Source organism: Peromyscus eremicus, chromosome 15 (genome assembly GCF_949786415.1).
Source record: "Peromyscus eremicus chromosome 15, PerEre_H2_v1, whole genome shotgun sequence".
NCBI classification, from domain to species: Eukaryota; Metazoa; Chordata; class Mammalia; order Rodentia; family Cricetidae; genus Peromyscus; species Peromyscus eremicus.
In genome coordinates, this window is record NC_081431.1 from 2842169 (window position 1) to 2854829 (window position 12661).

Genomic DNA, 12661 nt, shown 5'->3' on the forward strand with positions numbered 1-12661 from the left:
AGAAGCTTCTCTCATCCTAATGAGGCAAAGCTTAATAGACCCACAGGCAGCCTCAGGATGGGGACCGGTTGCCAGGGGAACCAGCCTTTAGGGCTAGGCCATTCAGCCTGATCTTGTCACCTCCACCCCCAAGTCAGGCAAGAAGAAAACTTTGTTGTTCATGGCAGCTGTGACCCTTGCATGAAAGCCCGAAAGAAGAGGGTCCAGGGGCTTTCCATTTGGAGATGATAAGACTGGGCACTGGGAGGGGGTCCCTGGAAGGTGAGGTACCCAGAAAAGGCTTAGCAGTTCCCAGCTCCTCCTACTGTGATTTGTCTGTGGAGCCCTTCCTGCTAGCCTTACAGTGAACCAGTCAACATAGGTAAGCACTTCCCTGCTTCTGAGTCATCTTGGAAAATCAACCGAGACATCTGTGGGCATCCTGGGAATTGTCAGCCTTTAGCTGGTCACTCAGAATCACCAGTAAAACAGGCAGCAGCTTGTCTGTGGCCCCTGAGGTGGGGACTGCCCTGTGGGACCAAGCCCCAAGGCTGTGGATACTCACTACCTCCAGATGTCTAGTTTCAGAACTGAATTAGAGTCTGGGTCCTGGAGAGTCAGTTGCCTGGTGTCAGGGTGGATCTCTTCCACATCTGGTCACAGATGGAGTCTGAGGTGATGGTTCTTCTCTTAGTAGGACAAGTTCAGCAGCTCAGGTGTGAAGCTGCATTTTCAGTGCTCAGTAGCCATAGCAGCTACTGCCTGTCCTGTTGGACGGTAGATAAGAAGCATGTGTGGTCACTGCTGATGCTCTCAGGCTCAGGTGACAAAGCAGGCTTCTGCTCCCCTCAGATATGCTGAGGTTCAGATCCTGAGCAACCACTGGAGAGTCACTCACTCAGCTTGCCCCGTACGGACACTCCCATCCTCCTCACACCCTAATCCCATTCTTCTCCCTCTCAACAACTGTGGCTCATCAAACACACACCAAAGCTGCACCTTGGGATTATTCTAGAAATTTCTTTCCATTTTATATAGTCACTTTTCTTGTTGCTGTGACAAAATGCTCCACAAAAGCAGCATAAGAGAGAAAGGCTGATTTTGGCTTGAAGTGGGAGGAGATATAGTCCACCCTGGTAGGGCAAGTTGTGGCTGCAGCAACTAGAGATGGTTGTCACGCGTCACTGTGTATTCACAGTCAGGAAGCAGAGAGTGGTGAATGCTGGTATTCAGATCCCAGTCTAGGGAACGGTGTGGCCCATAGGAGGATTTTCCCCCCTCCATTAACCCAGTCCAGAAATTATCTCATAGACATGCCCCAAAGTTTGTCTCCTGGGTGAGTCTAGGTCATGCCAAGGTGACAATCAGTGTTATCCGTCACAGACCCATTTTATCTGTAACTGAGTCGTTTCTCCTATTAAATGTTATTCGTATCCGCCTGTTTTCTTCATTCTGTTGGGAACACCTAACCAGCTGGGAAGAGCAAAGGGCACTGTACAGTCAACCACATCAGCAGGATCCCTGTGATTCAGAAGAGTCCTGAGATCCACGAGGGTGTCCCAGGGACCTGACTCTGACCCAGGAATGAAGAGACATGCAGCTTTGATGTGACCAGCATGGGGGCGGGGCGTGCAATAGGTGCCCAAGTGCTCATGGGAGCCTTACCCAGAATTGGGTCTACTGGAGCCATCTGGCAGAATAATTATCTCACAGTCCAGCTGCTGCCAATCCTCACCCAGATGTTCTGTGAGCTTATGCTCTTTATTCCTCCCCCTCCTTTTTTTTTTTTTTTTTTTTGCTTTTTGTTGGCCAGAGTAGATTCTGTTGCCTTTAACTAAAAGCTCCCGGATAATATGCGACTGTAAATATGCACATGAGGTAGTGCAGTATGTCACTGTGCTCTCCCAGCTGCTCAGTGTTGAAGGGGACTGCATGGTCTCTGTTATATTGCAAGGCAAACTTGGATAAACTCCAGCTATGGAAAATTGCATGCAAACTATGATAGTCTTTATAACAGAGATGGGCAAATTACTCACCAACGCAGCTTTGTCCAGAGCCCAAGGAAAAACAGTAACAATTCTCATAATAGTGTGAACACAATTGAAAAGTTATAGTACTAGGAAATAAATATTTTAGTAAGTGCCAGCATTGCCTTTAATGGTGCAGGTAAGTTGACAAAAGGGAGCGCTCTCTCTCTCTCTCTCCCTCTCTCTCTCTCTCTCTCTCTCTCTTTCTGTGTGTGTGTGTGTGTGTGTGTGTGTGTGTGTGTGTGTGTGTGTGTGAAGACTTTTCAAGATGGGGATGGGAGAGCACACTAGCAGTTTGCCTGAGCTTGAGTGATGACCACAGTGGATGAATCCTTGCTTTGTGTTATATTCACACCAGGGTTTGGGAGGATGGTGTTCACACTGGGGTCTGGGAGGACAGTGTTCACACTGGGGTTTGGGAGAATGATTCTCACACTGGGGTCTGGGAGGATGGTGCTCACACTGGGGTCTGGGAGGACAATGTTTATACCAGATCATGGGAGGATGGTCTTTATACTGGGGTGTGGGAGGACAGTAATTCCTGGGATTCTTACACAAGCATGTACCTCTGCTGGGTCAGCAGACAACAGGCAATGGATTTCTGTCATCTAGCACACTCCAGGAGTGAACTTTGGCATCAGAGGCTTTTATGGAACAGTGTTAATGTACCAGAGAAGCAAATACGGGCTGATCAAACCTCATGTTTCACAATCACTTATGAACTATGACAGTTAAATAGTGTCTGTCATTCTAGAATATCTGTATTTAGAAGTAGTTGTCAAACCAAAGATGTGCTAGCCTGTACAGAGACTGTGGGCTTGAGATGTCCCAGCACTGTTTAAGAGAGAGGAGATACAATCTGAGGAGCAGCCGCTGATGCAAACTGCTGAAAGGGGAGGAGCCTACCAGGTAGACACGTGGACTGTGGGATCCAAACACTTTGTTCGAATCCTCAGTGTACCACATTCAGGTCTGAACCTTGATTTTGCAATTTGTCCTGCCAAGCTTTGGTTTGGTTTGGTTTGTGTGAGACAGGGTTTCATGTAACCTAGGATAGCCTGGAACTCACTGTGTAGCCGAGGTTGGCCTTGAACTCTTAATGCTTTTGTATCCACTCCCTCCTCTCTTTTAATTGAAAATAATTTTTTCATACAATATATTCTGATCATAGTTTCCCCTCCCTAATCTCCTCTCCAGATCCACCCCACCTCCCCACCCTTCCAACTCCATTCTCTCTCTCTCTCTCTCTCTCTCTCTCTCTCTCTCTCTCTCTCTCTCTCTCTCTTAGGAAAACAAAGAGGCAAATTAAAACAAGAAGAAAACAAAATGAACAAACAAACAAAAGAAACAAGGCATGAGAAATGCACACACGCGCGCATACACACACATACACACACCATAAAAACCACAAAATTGGAAACCATGATATACAAGGAAAAGACCAGTATGATTAAAAAAAAAGCCTAAACAAAAAGCCTTCAAAAAATTACATTTGAGTTTTGTGTTGGCCATCTACTGTTGGACATGGGGCCTTATGGTCAATATACCATGAGGCTCCATTGGAGACATCTAATTTTTCCTTTGCAAGTGGATGTCAATTAGAGATAGCTTCTTAAGGTTAGGGATGGGAATGCATGTCCACTTTCCCTTCTCCACATTAGGACCCCATCTGGCTTGAACCTGTGCAGGCCCTGTGCATGCTACCACAGTCTCTGTGAGTCAATATGTGCTCAGGTCCTTTGGTGTCCCCATCCCCTCGGACTCTTACAGTCTTTCTATCTTCTCTTCTGCACCCTGAGCCCTGAGGAGAGGGGTTTGATGAAAACATCTCATTTAGAACTGTGTTCCAAGATGTCTCCCTCTCTGCACACTGTCTAGTTGTAGGTCTCAGTGTTGGCTCCAATCTACTGCAGGAGGAAGCTTCTCTGATGACGGCTGAGTGAGATACATGGGTGTAGCAGAATGTTGTCAGGAGTCATCTTACTGCTATTTTCTTTTAGCAGAACAGTAGTATCTGGTTTTCCCATAGGTTCATGGCCATCCATCTTGGATACCCGAGCAGTGGCAGGCCTGGGTTCCATCTCGTGGAGTGGGCCTTAAATACAATCAGAGGGTGGTTGGTTACTCCCATAATGTTTATGACACTATTGTATGTTGTATTGTGCAGGGAGGTCACAGTTGTAGACTGAAGAGTTTGAATCTGGGCTGGTTTTTGTCTCTTCCCTCTGGTGGTATACAGAGTAACTTGGAGCACCATGAACACTAGTCAGTAGGGGTGAGGGCTCTAGTGAGGCACCAGCTCAGCTTGTCTGTGTTCAGTGAGCTATGTACATGTTGTCTTCAGCAACAGGGTCTTGCTCCTGTTGTGAGAGCAGCCAATAACCTTGGAAATTGCTTGAGTTGTTGGGGGGTTTCCATGGGGCCCCTTTGGCCAACAATTCTTAGATATAACCCGTTCCCAACCCTGGAGGTTTCACGGTTTCACTTGGTGGTGAGAGAGGTCTAGTTGGAGCTTTCTCTCCCCTGTTATTTGGTGACTCCATTTAGATTTCTTTCTCACATATGTAATGTATATTAAATATCGAGATACATATACATCATATATATATATATATATATATATATATATATATTTAAGGAAGCTTCTACTGTAGTCGGTTTCCATATGACCCCCTCAAATGGCCATTAGTGTCAGCTGTCCTTCCCTCTCCCCTCCCCCTTTGTGCTGAGCCTTGCTCAGCAGTTCCTATGATAGTGCCTCCACTTTCCTAACTTCTGGGGTTACCTGTGCACACCACCATGCAGATAATAGCAAAATGTGGGAAAGTGCATGAATACCCAGAATGGGTCCCTAAGTGATGGCTTCTGTTATTGCTCTCCTGCCCAATAACGTTAGTCTGCAGTGCCTTGTGCTTCTAGGAGAGGAAGCCTGCTCAGAGGCTCTGACTCAGCACAGACACTCAGCCGTGTTTGGCACATTTGACCATAGTGGGCCATGTCCTGTGGGCTTCAGCTCACACTGAGTCAGTACAGATACTAGTCAGTGAAGGGCCCAGTGGTCTCTATGGAAAGGACAGTCCTGAACAGGTTCTACAGGTCAAGCAGGGCTCCTAGGATGCTGCCAATGCTTCCCAAGGCAAGGTCAGACCTACAAAATGAAGCAGCCATAGAAAGAAAGAGCAATTAGCCCTGGGGCTGGTTTCACTTGTGACCAGGCTGTTTGAAATAGAACCACTCAGAACCTGAGAGCCCCTGGCATCTGTCTCTAATTGAAAGGTTACTTGCAGTCAGTCTGTTTCATAGAATTCAGTTTGTATGTGTTTGTTAATATTGAGCCGATTGCAGTGAAATCCATTTTGGAAATTAAAATAGGTAATTATTTCTGAACCTTTAAATCATTTTAAAGCAGAATAATGAGCTGGGAAGCATTTAGCTGAGGAAGCTCATCTGATTACACAAGCAGTGATTCTGTGGGAATGAGATGCAAACATACATTATCTCCCTTGGCTCTAGGGTTGCCAGGTGTTGGGGTGAGGGCTTAATCCAACTCATCTCTAGGTCCTGTGGTATTTATGATTTTACCTTATGTTCACAGGCTGGAAAATCTAGGCTGGCCTTTCTAGGCCTTCTTTGTTCTTGGACATGTTACTTCTGGCTTCTAGGCCTTTCTTACTCACTGTAAAGTGTTTTACAATGTAAAAGCCTCTTCTAGCTCTGACTCTGCAACTGTAGGAGTCTTGCAACTTGGCCCACGTGGACAAGTCCTCATTAGCACCCAAGCAATCCAGAACTGTGGTCTTCTCCATGCCCCAGGCCAGAGCTTCCTTCCATACTGCGGTCTGGCTACAGGCAGAGTACCATGAAGACCAGTGATAGGATAGAATGGTAGGGGCTTCTAGAGTGTTCCATACAGTAGTTAAAGAAGAAAACAAACATTCATGACCTAACCAGAAAGATAAGCCAGTTAGACATGCCTTCGTCCAAGTCTTCTGTAGGTTGTAGAAGTCAGAGGGAAGAAGGTAGTGGGCAATATGAGAGGATAACTTAAGGACTGTGTTTTGTCAACCAATGGGTCTTTGGTTTGACTTTTATTTGCTGAGCCAAAATATCTGGTCAGTTTATTTTCTTGCCATTATTATTATTATTATTATTATTATTATTATTATTATTATTATTGTTTTGTTTTGTTTTTTTTCGAGACAGGGTTTCTCTGTATAGTTTTGGTGCCTGTCCTGGATCTCACTCTGTAGACCAGGCTGGCCTCAAACTCACAGCTGCCTGGCTCTGCCTCCCGAGTGCTGGGATTAAAGGTGTGCACCACCACCACTCAGCTTATTATTTTTAATCTAGTTGGTTGGGTCCTTCTTCCCTGAAGCCATGGCTTTCAGGATCACGCTTTAAGTTAAATATCTTTAAATGCTGGCACTGAGAGGTGAAGCCCCGTCTCTAACCAAGAAGCTTGTTGCAGTGGATACCTGCTGGGAAGGGAAACCAGCTTTCTCCAGCTCAAGTGTCACTAGCAATCAGTCACACTGCAGGACAGGCCTCACACCCAGAAATAGTAGGCCACTGCAGAATGGACTTCCTGTTTTTTGTTTGTTTGTTTGTTTTTGGTTTTTTTTGGGGGGGCACTTTTAGCTTTGGTAATTTTTGTCTTATTAATTTTCTTCTTTTTAGCTTGTCTGTTTTGATTTTTGCTTTTTTGGTTGTTTTTCTTTTTTTTTTTTTTCTGGAGAGAGAAAACATGTCTTCATTTGGGAGTTGGTTGGTGGCTCAAAGAAAAATCACAACTACATTTGTTACCCAATGTGGGTCCTGAATTTCCACATAGGGCCTGAGAAAGCTGAAAAACAAAAACAAAACATCAAAAGGATATGGCTCCTTTAGGAGGCACTGCTGTGCAGCAGAGTGCTGGGGCAGCCTGCAGGCTCAGTAGAAACAGCTAGCCAAGTCAAAACACCTGCCACAGTGCGGACACCCCAACTTTCTAGAGCTGGGGGGCGGGTAAGTGCAGCTCCCATTAAACTCAGCTCTCTGCCTGGCTAGCTTGGCTCTCAGGGACCCCAGGAAGGGGTGGAGCCAACTGCCAGAGCCACAGGGCAGAGGGCCTAGCTGCCACTTAGCAATTTAAGGTTTGGCTCACATGGTCAGAGGATGCTATAGGTGCACAGTAAAGCAGGTCAGTGCAGGGGGGTTGGACCTGCCTCAACTGAATGTACCAGACTCTGCTGACTCCCCATGGGAGACCTTGACTTGGAGGAGATGGGAAAGGGAAGGATTGGGGGGCGAAGGCTGAGGGACAGGAAGAGGGAGGAGGAGGGATCTGTAGTTGGTATGTAAAATGAATAGAAAATTTCTTAATAATAATAAAAAAAGTTGAAAAACAAAAAACAGGTCCAGACTGGGAATAAAAAACTTTAAACAGGTTACAGCTTGCATAAGTGCTTAAGAAAGAAAATAAAATAGGTATAGACAGTTATAGGAGAAATAGTTTAAACTCTATATATGTTGGTAGTGCAAGTTAGGATAGAAAGTAAATTAGGTACACAATTTTGGACTCACTGGTATAGGATAGATAACGGAATATTTTCTCTGAATTTGCCAAATGCAAATAGAGGACATTGTAAATATAATTCTTACTTGATAATTGTTCTTATTGTATATGGTCTTACTATGTTAAAACTAAAACCTTTCTTTTTATTTAGACAAAAACGGGTGAATGTTGTGGAATATTTGTTTAACTGTGCATAGATGTGTTGCATTTGTTTAACTATGTAAAAATGTGTTGCATTTGTTTAGTTATATAAAGATGTATTGCTGTTTTACCTTGCCTGCCTAAGGCACTTGATTGATCTAATAAAAAGCTGACCAGCCAATAGCAAGGCAGGAGGTCCAGACAGAACTTGTGGGCAGAGAGAATAAGTAGGAGGAGGAATTTAGTCTCAGGAGAGAAAGAAAAGAAAAAAGAAAAGTAGACACCAGGGGCCGGTCAGCCAGACAGGGAGGAAGCAGGAAAGTAGGACATACAGAATGAAAGAAAGGTACAAAGCCCAAAGCAAAACGCAGATGAATAGAAACAGGTTAAATTAAGTTAAAAGAACTAGTGGGACTTATTATTCATAATTAATAATAAGTCTCCATGTCTTTATTTGAGAGCTGGTTGGTGGCCCAAAGAAAAATCACAACTACACCTAATGGATTTTTTTCCTGACTTTCCTTCTGTGTCATGGTACACAAGTACCCTAGTGGCCTTGTGCATTCTTGTCATATTTAACCTTGGCTACCCAAGGTCATGGGGAGGTGGCTACTTATGCTTCACAGAGTAGAGATGGATGCATTTTTATATTTTGTTGTGTTTTATCTATTTTCTATTAGTATCCTTTAAAAATTGTTATTACTATTCCCTAGTTCAGTGGTTCTCAACCTTCCTAATGCTGCAGTGACCCTTTAATATAGTTCTTCATGTTGTGGTGACCCCCCCACCATAAAATTATTTCATTGCTATTTCATAACTGTAATTTTGCTACTGTTATGAAGTGTAATGTAAACATCTGTATTTTCTGATGGTCTTAGGCAACTCCTGTGAAAAGGCCATTTGACACCCCAGAGGGGTCACGACCCACAGGTTGAGGACTACTGCCTAGTTGTACACATAAACACTAAGAAACCAAAATGTGTGGGATCTGGATTCGCCCACTGCTCCAGTGCTAACGTGCCCATGGCACCGTGCCCTTCTGTCTACCTGTTTGGCTACCCACAGGGATTCTTCAGACTCGCTTCACCTTTCTGCTTCCCAGAGGTGAGATACTGGCAGGGTAGGATGCTGGGGGCAGAGAGGTGGCTGAGCGCTCTCGTTTTCTGAACTAATCTTTCCAACCAGCCTCCTGATTTTCATGGGATTACAGTTGGGATGAGGTTCCAGGGAGGGCCAGAGGCTTCTTTGCCTGTGGTCAGGGGAGAGGTGCAGTCCTGAACTGAGGACGTTTGTGGCTGTGAATCTGGTGCCAGGGGGAGTATGTCTTCATCCAGGCCAGAAGAACATGCCTGGTTTAGGTTCTGGGTCATGGTCCGCTGAATGGGAGGCAGCGCCTGGGTCATGGGGTCCTGTGAGGCAGGCCCAGGTCAGTGCAAACATCTACAGTCTTATAAGTGAATTCCTAGTGTGTTGCTCTAAGCCATGTCCTGTGTGTAATGCTGTGGGCAGGAGCCGGGGAAATGTGGTGGGCCTTCTTTCTGCTCTCTATGGTAGAAAACTCTCCCATTTCCAGGGGTGTAAGAGAACTGTGTAGCTATCTTAGATATATTAAAAATAATGTGTCTTTGCTAGTTGGTAGTTTTCAGCTGGGGCTTTGGGGCTGGGGAGCAAAATGGCAGAGCAGGAATGGCAGACAGTTTTGTCCACAGGTCAAAAGTCAGTCAGTCTGTCTGTCTCTATCTCTTTATGTCTCTATGTAGTTAAGTGGTGTGTATGTAGCATAGCGTGTTTATGTGTTCATGTGTGTGTATACTGTGGTGTGTGTGTATAATATGGTGCATGTGGTTGTATGTGTAGAGTGGTATGTGTGGCATGTGTGTAGTGGGGTGTGTGTGTGTGTGTGTGTAGGGGGCTTTGAACATCTCTCTCCTGCTGATTATATTCTTCCTCAGCTGTGCTGCCCATCTGCAGTGGGGCTGAAAGACACCCCTACCCCCACCCCCCCCACCCCCGCACCGGAGGGGCATTCCTTCTCTTCAGAGCTGGAGGATTTGTGTATTTGAGTTAATAGCAAGTTCATGTACCTAGTAATTGAGAGACTAGCAAAGATACCTGCCGAACAGTTGCCCTATGGGGGCCATTTAAAGTGAACATTTGCTGTGACTTGGAGTCTGTTTTGTCACTGTTGACATTTAGACAGGTCACTTCCTTAGGTGAGAGGCTGTCCATGCCAGTTAACCATCACCTTGATACAACTTAGAATCACCTGGGAAAAGAGTCCTTCTAAAAATACAATGTTTTTATTTTTTTAAGAATTTCATACTTGCATACAATATATTTTGATCATATTTATCCCCATTCCTTCCCTAACTCCTCCCAGGGACACCCTGAGCTCCCTTCCAACTTCATGCCTTCCTTTTTTCCTTCTTTTTTTTAAAAAAAAAACTCATTGTGTTTGTGCTGTCCAAATACTATTGGGTGTGAATCTATACACTGCAGCATAGTTGACCTACCAGGGGCTACACCTGTAAAGGAAACTGACTCTCCTTTCCCAGCGTCCAACTGACAACCGCTCATTAGCTAGGAGCATGGACTCACAAGCTCCTTCCTCCTCGTGCTGGAGTGCTGACTAGTTTGATCTTGCTCAGGTCTTAAGCAGACAGTCACGTGTTGTGAGTTCATGAGTGCAGTGGTCTGTCCTGTGGTGTCCAGAAGACACTGGGGTGTCCACTCTGACTGAGCCCTTTTACTAGAGAATCATCTTGGTCGAAAGGACCAGTGGAGTGAGGCTTTTAGCCATATGATGTGCCCCAGCTCTACATGGCCATCTCTGGCTCTCCTGACAGATCTAGGTGTGGATCTCTCTCAGATGTAACTATGGCCAAAGGATCTGCCAAATGAGAGGGGCTTGGCTAGCTAGATTCTTCTTTGAGGATTTTGGAATAGAGAAGATGCCATGGTTGGTAGTGAGACTGGGAGAAGCAGCCACAGGAACTGTAAGTTGAAAGGATCAGAAACTAATATTCTAGGAGAGGCAGGGACTTAGGGAGGCAAAGGAAGCAGATCACAGACAGAAGAGAAAGTTCTGGGGCCTGCAAGAAGCAGGGAAGCCAGCCAGAGGTGGAGCAGAGTGGCTTCTGTTTCTCTCTGGTTATTTCAAAACCCCATCATTCTTTGAATTCTGTCCCATGCCTTTAAGATCAATCCTCCCAGACATGAGGAGACATCTCCCCTACCAGCAGAAGAAAGTTCTTTGTGTAAGGGTTTCTCAGACCACACCAGACTTAGGAAGCAACCTGTAATTGGAAAATTGTCGGAGTAAAATAAAAATTACAAACCCTATTGTGCAGTGAGAGAGTTCTGGCTCCTCTGCGGGGCTCTCATTGTCACTGGTCATCTAGAGACCACCCTGTCGACATAGCTGCTCTAATACACAGCAGTGCACAGAGGCATCTGGAGAAAGCTGAGCAGTGAAGACTGTCGTCGGGGATCGTTAGTCCTAATTTAAGCAATAATCCTGTAATCATAAAGGATGTTCTGAGCGGACTCTCTCCCAGGTAGCGTTTATCATTAGAATTATAATTGCAGTTTAGTCTAACAATAAATGTGGAAAGCTGTGAACGTTTGGACCCTGTTGCCAAGGGAGATAATGGGGGTTTGCCAAATTGCCAGTGTGATTTTCTTTAGTGGGACAAGTACCTGGTGTTTTCTTCATACATGTACATATGCTTGTGCACGTATATGCACACTATGTGTACTTCATGGATGTGTATTCTCTGATGTTTGTTTCAGGAAGTAATACTTTTTAATGAAAATAAGCTTTATTTAAAATAATCAGAGATGACATGAGTGACCTTTCTAAGGAGAGCCACAGCAACGAGTGGCTTAAACTAAGCCTAGTTTTAGTGACTAAAACTAAACACCGAGCAAGCATGGGTGCTAAGACCTAGCAAACTTAGGTACTGACTAAGAGCCTAGCAAACTTAGGTACTAAGGATCTAGAAAGCTTAGGTGTTAAGAACTTAGTAAGCTTAGGTACTGACTACCTAGCAAGCGTGGGTACTGACTAAGAACCTAGCAAATGTAAACTTAGAGACCAACAGCCTGGCAGGCTTAGGTACTAACTGTGCTTACATGGGCTTTGTCTCCCCAGATCTTCCATTGAGTCCAGTGAGGAGGGTGTGAGGGTTTGGTAAATGAGGAACTGTTGAGTTTTCAGGCTTGACAAGGCCTCACAGGTGCAGGGGGCATGTCTGAGGACTCAACTCCAAGGTCCTGATCCCTCCAATGGGCCTCTCTGTACCCCACTGCTTCTTCTGAGTAAGTCTCAGACGTGGGATCTGTGAGGTTGTGTTCCAGCAGTGGCATGATAAGGTATTCAGGGATGAGCAGGTAGGTCCTGGGAAGAGCTCTGGGAGCTCCTGAGAAAAATAATCACTCAGCCGAATCAACATTATGTGATTTGAAGCAAGTCTTATCTCCCACTTAAGTTTCAGTTTGTCTGTCTGTGAAATAAGTGGTGGCCACATGTCCTTGCCTCTTGTGCCTGGATTCAGCTAAGCAGGCGAGCCAGGAGGAAACAGACTTGTTTCTTGTTTATATCAGGGGTCTGGCTGGGAATTAAAACCAATGGGCAGAATTCTGAAGTGTGACACAGCCAGGTCCAGCATCTTGTCACAGGCTCAGGAAGTGGGCTATGTTACACACAGCATGAGCTGGACGATGGCTTGGAAACAGGGTTACCTGACCATTTAGTCTGTGCATTTTCATTAAAATTTTATTTGTTCTTTCTAACTGACATCATGTGTGCTCAGCATTTTCAGTCAAAAGGAGGCAAAAATCTATTTATTTATTTCTTTATTTATGTATACACTGTTCTGTCTGCATGTATGCCAGCAAGCCAGAAGAGGGCACCAGATCTCATTGTAGATGGTTGTGAGCCGCCATGTGGTTGCTGGGA